This window comes from Drosophila busckii, unplaced genomic scaffold, assembly GCF_011750605.1.
Source record: "Drosophila busckii strain San Diego stock center, stock number 13000-0081.31 unplaced genomic scaffold, ASM1175060v1 chrUn_04, whole genome shotgun sequence".
NCBI lineage: Eukaryota > Metazoa > Arthropoda > Insecta > Diptera > Drosophilidae > Drosophila > Drosophila busckii.
The window spans coordinates 107,272-114,297 of record NW_022872720.1 but is presented as its reverse complement, the minus strand read 5'-3'; the positions used below and the strand labels follow the sequence as shown (position 1 = coordinate 114,297).

The following is a 7,026-nucleotide window of genomic DNA, read 5'->3' as shown; positions in this document are numbered from 1 at the left end:
GACGTTAAAGTTAATATGGCCACATACAATAATAACGACGCCATTTTGGGAGACATCAGTAATTAGTCTCCGACATCAGAAATGGGATCAGTGCCAACTTGACATTTACGAAGGAACAATGGCGTGCTATTGTAGAAATGCAGAAACGCAATTTTGCGGAGATGTGCAAAACCTTGCAGGCACCAGTGCATCCTTAACGCCGCGTGGTCTTGCCGGCGCAGACGCAAAACAATGATGTGCTACAGCAAGCATTATTATGAACCAGCAGCCGCTCAATGACAGTGAGCTTGTTATGATGTTAAGCACTTGAATGCAGGGCAGTGCTTCTACGTGGCTTTCGCAGATCTGCTATACCGTCATCAATTGGGGCGAATTCAAAGAATTGTTCATACAACGTTTGAAGGTTCAAGAGACGTCGGCGGCCATTTTGTTTCGACTCGAGCGCGGAGAGCGGCGAATAAGTAACATTGTACAGTTAAATGGCATAAGAAATGGCTCTATTCTATGTACTCAGCAAGTTCTTTGTAATATAAATGTTCAACACTGTAAAACAGTACAACGACGTCCTTATAGGCTTAGTGAGGACGAAAAGAAAGTTGTGAGAACCAAAATACGCTAGATGTTAGAAAATAAAGTAATTCGTCCAAGCTGCTCTCCATTTGCCAGTCCAATATTACTAGTAAAAGATGGTAGTGATAGGTTATACATAGAATATAGAGATTTATATGTGAATACAGTATCAGACAAATATCCGTTTCTATTGATTTCAGACCTAATTGCTAGGCTACGCGAAGGAAAATATTTCTGTAGTCTAGATATGGCCAGCGGATACCATCAGATCCATACACATGAGGAATCCATTGAAAGTACGGCATTTGTGACCCCAGACTACTGTCTGCCGAATATGCCGCTTGGGCTTAAAACTGCATCATCAATCTTCCAGCGGGCAATAGTACGTGCATTAGGTGACCTGGCATATTCATATGCAGAAGTCTATATAGACGACGTACTGATTGTAGCCAAATCAAAAGCCGAAGTATTTGAAAGGCTGACCATTGTACTTCAATGATTCCCTTTTAATATAAAAAATTTAACTTTCTTCAAATGGGAGTAGAATACCTTGGGTACTTTATCAAGGATGGTCAAATTAAACCCAATCCTGGAAAGATAAACGCTTTATCTGCTCTATCTCAATCAGTTTTTTCACACAAGTAAGACAATTCATACGGTTAGCATCATATTTTCGACAATTCGTACCACGAATTTCTGAACAAATGTATAGGTTAACTTCTAAAAATACTAGATTCGTTTGGTATGAGGAGCATGAGCGATTGCGAAACATATCCGCCATTACCTGCATGGTAGAAAATTCACAGTATACACAGATTGTAATTCGCTCAAGGCGAGTCAAACAAAGACCTATCTAACTCCAAGGGTGCATCGTTGGTAAGCTTATCTACAATCATTTCATTTCAATGTGGAGTATCGAAAAGGAAGTTAGATGACACATGTTGACTTTCTGTCTAGAAATAAAATCCCTCCTCAACCAAATTTCACAAGCAAGACGGTTAGTTGCGTATTGATCTAGCAGAAATATCAGACAATTGGTTGATTGCCGAACAGCGGCGTGATAAGGACATAAGTAGTATTGTAGCTCAGCTAAATAGCGGTGAGATGCAGGAAAGCCTTGCGAGTACATACGAGATGAGAAGTGGCTTATCATATCGTTCCATTCAGAGAAATGGCAAAACTAGTTTACCTGTCATTCCGCGAGCTTTCAGATGGTCAGTTATTAATCATGTTCATGAATCGAGTATGCATCTTGGTTGGCAGAAAACCTTAAATAAAGTTGGTTTGAAAGTATGTCGCGAGAATTGTATGACTTGTAAAATATCCAGACCTTCGGGTAAGGTACAAATGGAAATGCATCCCATTCCCAAAGTCAAAATATCTTGGCATACTATTCACATTGATATCAGTGACAAATTAAGTGGCAAAAATGACTCAAAAGAATATATCATAGTACAGATAGATGGTTTTACAAAATTTGTCTATTTGTATCATACCTTCAACCTGGATACAGAGAATTGCATTAAGGCAGTAAGACCAGGGCATATCTCTCTTTGGGGTACCTAAGTGAATAATTGCCGATCAGGGCAGAAGTAGATTCCGTAAGTTTTGCTCAACAAATAAAATTGATTTGCATTTGATAGCCAGAGGCATCGGCCGTGCCAATGGACAGGTAGAACGTGTCATGAGCACAACGAAAAATATGTTGACAGCCGTAGAAGCAGGGAAGCGATCATGACAAGATGCGTTAGGAGATATACAATTAGCCATCAATTGTACCACTGATAGAGTAACTAAATTTAGCCCATTAGAACTTTTAATAGGTAAAGAAGCCAGGCCATTAGGCATGCTACCTGTATGTTATAGTGAAAATGAAGTTGAACTCGCAGAGGTTAGAGTACGAGTAAAAGAACACATTGAAAAAGGCGCCACGTATGAAAAACACTGAGTAGAAACGAATAAGGCAAAAATTATGAGACAAAAGATAGGCGATCAAGGGTTGCTAAAGTGCAAATAACGGCACCAGACGAAGTTAGATCCAAAATTCAAAGCTCCATTTGTGGTAGTTGAATTGTTGGAAGGTTACCGATATCTCTTAAGGTCATTGACAACTAAGAGAACGTACAAGTATGCACATGAGAGTCTGCGAGGAATGGCAAATGAGCGTGTCGCATCTGAAATGCTTGAAGATGATGATTGTGATACGTATAAAGACGTAAATCATTAGACGTAAATTATTAAAATATTAAATGTAATATGTACTACATATATACTGCAAAGGCAGAACAAGTAATAATTAACATTGCGAGCTTTACAGTGTTTAATTATGTAGTTCAAGAAAAATTTTTAAATGAGAAATTTAAATTTAAGGGTACTAGTTTTAGTTATGTGCTGGCGCGAACAGAGATTGTATATTTTTTAAACTCAGCTAACTCCCGCCTGTAGCGTGTGCGTTCTGAGGATACATTAACTTCATCCCCTTAATATTATAGGGCATAGCCGACTCCTAAGTTGTGCACTTCTTGCATTCTTTAAGGGCTTAGCTCGTCGGATGAGACGGGGCTAAACACTATCACAATGATAAGTGTACTATTTGGATGGGTATTAGATGTAACAGGAAAGTAGCGTATTGAAAAACAAAAAAATAAACTTTATAACTGTTTCTCTCGACCGGTAGTGCGAATCGTGAAGTGGTGGGGTATTTAGCATACTCTGAGGTCAATACCCTCTCTATCTTTGGTGGTGCAGTGACAATTTTTGCGTCCACTCCTTGGTCGAAGCTCCTGTAAATTAAGCTTCGACTCTGCACATCTTATGCTTCATTAGGTATTGATGACGACCCAATTATAGTAGGCTAAGTTATTCATATTTAAATTCTTAACAAAATCATTTATTCTTTTTCTTGCACAGTATGTTTGTCTGTATATACTATGTAAAAAGTATTTTAAGCTAGTATAATTCGTTACATAGTCTTACAATTAAATAAATAAAATACAATTAAATTTATTAGGCTTCATTAAGCTCTTGAAATCTCTCTTGAGTCTGAATCTAATTAGAGCATTTGTTGTCCTAAAGCTCCCCAAACTAATGCTTAAAAGCTTTCACACGCGCTGAATTCTGTGCCATGGGTCAAGATCCACAATTGTTGCCAGTGACTCACTACACGCCATAGAGGCTTGTTAGACCTCTAGGAATTGATCAAGAAAAATTATGAAGACTTATTTAAGAAAGAAACACAACAATCTCTAAGCTATTATTGGGAAAAAAGTGAGACCCGTCTTGATTTATGATAAGTGGTAATATTGAAATTTTTGCATTCCAATAAGAAACGATGAGTAATAAAAGAGCTATATTCTTATTATCCATTATATATAAAAATATGTGATGTGAAATGTGATTTTTCATTTAAAAAGCACAAATATATTTTTTCATTCACAACTCACACAAATATATATGCGCCTATATATAGGTTTTATCTTTGAGATATTTTTATTTCAGAGTTTTTTGGACTTGCGTTATTTTGATTTCTACTTGGAATATGGTCTCCATATTTTTACTTATGGTTACAAGGTTTCATACTGATTCCACAAGCATTGGGGTTACGACGACATATATTCATTTTCTGAACACTTTTCCTTCAGTAAGCATATGCCTTTCAAAGCAACGGATAAGTGCTGAGTTTAAAACATCCTTAAAAGAAAAAGTATTTTCTAATGAAGCTTCTCCGGATAACTATATAAGAGCTTTATACGACTACCTCTTCATAAACCCAAATAACTTGAATATAAAAGAAGCTTATTGTAAGGGCTATAATGCAACTTGTGGTATAGACATCTTGGAATTGAGAAAGATGGTGAGTATCTAATATAATAACTAGAAAATCATAGTTTTTTTTATATTTACAACAACTATATAAAGATAGTTAGGGTGTACACGAAGTGTTGTATCGTTGTATCGTTGTAAAAGGGTAAGCTTACTTCAACAATTGTATGTGAATGTGACTTGCAAAGCGAACAAGACCCCAGCCGTTGACTACGAAAATCGTTGTAACCAAATTGTGTGGCAAAAAATATCATTTGCAACAATACAACATTTTCTGAACACTCTAAGTATGTACATATATATTTCTTTATTTGAAAACAAAAAATTTATATTTTCACCCTTTGACAAAAACTTGAGAGCTTCGCGTGCTCAAATATGTGTGTACTCAGAAAATGCATTTAAGCTTACGCTTACCTGGAAGATGAGAAAAAGTGAGTATAGAGATATGCTTCGGGGCGATCAAATAAAAAGAAAAGAAGCGACGCGCAAAATACGAAGCGACAGAGAAAGAAGCAGATGAAGACAAAATGAACAGCACATTCGCAATACGGCGCGCAAATAAAGCAAATCGTGAACGAGAGAGCGAGATTGGCGAAAATGAAGATATTTTGGCTAAAAAACAAGAAGTGAAGAATGTTCTAGCAGAAGTGAATAAAACGAATGCACAAAAGTACAATGAAGAAGAAATAAGCAGTAGTGTTGATGAAAATAAAAAGTACGACGAAGAAATACACACACATGTGCATAATAGTGATTTGGCGGCGCTAATAAGAATAATGTCAGAGAAGTGTAATGATAAACAAAGCAATAACAATATCACAATTGATGCATTTGCAAAAATTGTTGCTGATGGTAGCTCGTTTCCAGTCCTGAATTGGGTGCTCAATTTTAATGAAATTGCAGAGGCATACGGGTTAACTGAAAAACAAAAATATGTAAAAGCGCGAAATAAAATGACCGATTCTGCAAAGTTATTTTTGGAAACAATCACAGTGTCAAATTATGAATCGTTGTGTGAATTTTAATTAAAGAATTTGAAAAACAGCTGAGCGGTGCAGAGGTACACAAACTATTGCGAAATAGAAAAAAGCTTATTGCAGAAAATTTTCATAAATATGTTTTACAAATGCTTAAAATAGCGGCTCTTGGACATTTTGAATTTAAGTCAATCATAAGCTACATAGCGAATGGTTGAGAAGTGATTTAAAGTTCCCATTGTACCCTGCGACTTCGTTTAAAGAACTATAAATGCGGTATGAACTAGTAAAAACTGTTACCAAAACAAAAATTTGACAAAAGAGTTGAAAATCAACAAATAAAATGTAAGCAACAACAACAGAATTGTTAAAACAGAGGGTCTACTGTGCACAAAAGAGCAAACTGTTAAGAAGAAACATTTTGTTTTTTTTTTTATTTATTTAATGTCAACTATGAATAGTCGACGATAAACAAAAAAGATTACATAAAATATTTAAAATTAAATTTAAAAGTATTTAAAATTATGGTTTTGGCTTTTAGATTTGAACTAACTATTAGATTTGTATAACACTTTAGATAAAAGCAGACCCAACTTCGTTCAAGTAATAATATTTATATTTTATATATCTGCATAATAAACTGAGTCTAACAAACTGAGACCTACTTAAATTTTAAATTAGATATTTATGTACTAAATCAGAGGCTTCTGTGTTGATAACGGAGTAAAGTTTGTTGTAATCAGCACAGAGTACTCGAAGGGGTTCATGCAGTGAATAATAAGTTGTACAAACGTAAAGTGATAAAGGAACAAAATTTCGAGTATACCTAGCAGGAACTGAGAAATTAAGTTGACTCATCAAGTATGAGGAGTCAATTTCCCCTTTAACTAATTTAATCATAAACATGACGCCTAACATAATACGGCGGTTAGCTAACGATGGAAGATAAATTAAAAGTAGACGATTAGTATAAGAGGAGAGTCAACTCCTGGAACCCAGTTAAAGCCTCGCAAAGCAAAAAATAATTTTTTTTGGACAGATTCATACTATTCGAGTATTGTGGAGACCAAACACAAAAGGCATATTCCAGAATCGGACGAACAAGAGATGTATAAAGTTATTTAGTTGTGTAAGGGTCATCAAATTCTTTCGCCCATCTTTTGATAAAGCCGTGAACTTGAATTGCCTTACTGACAGTGAGAGAAACATGCTTGTCAAACTTTAGGAGAACACCTATGTCATTTACTTCTGCTAATCTATTGAGAGGTAACTGATAAATGTGGTACTCGACTATGTGAGACGAGACTATGGAAGGACATTACTTTACATTTAGAACAGTTAAGTTTTAATAAGTTGTATTTACACCAATTGACAAAGCGGTCAAGATCTGTCTGCAATAAAGTACTAACTGACATGTATCTAAACGATAGGCATAGCTTCACATTATTAGCATACATTAGAACTTTTGAATTTACAATGACTGAGGGCAGATCATTGATAAATAGATTAAGAAGCAATGGTGCCAAGGTGACTACCCTGAGGAACTCTCAGACGTTACAGACACTGGCTTCGAAACCGCTGACTTGAAAACTCTTTATTCTGTTAGTTAAGTAATTGTGCATTTGCATCGGCATAGCATTGCATTTTAAGCGCACGG

At 35.8% G+C, this 7,026-nt stretch overlaps 1 long non-coding RNA gene across 2 annotated transcripts; it reads left to right on the top strand.

Moving 5' to 3' along the window:
* The first annotated feature begins 3,586 nt into the window (after positions 1–3,586).
* On the top strand, positions 3,587–5,537 carry LOC108600040. 2 transcript variants are annotated; one of them, XR_001915176.2, is made up of 4 exons: positions 3,587–3,837; positions 4,069–4,423; positions 4,493–4,679; positions 4,750–5,537. It is a non-coding gene; the product is annotated as an uncharacterized LOC108600040 (long non-coding RNA). The 2 variants fall into 2 exon arrangements; XR_001915175.2 differs by having other exon boundaries at positions 4,489–4,679; positions 4,750–5,536.
* Positions 5,538–7,026: the final 1,489 nt, after the last annotated feature.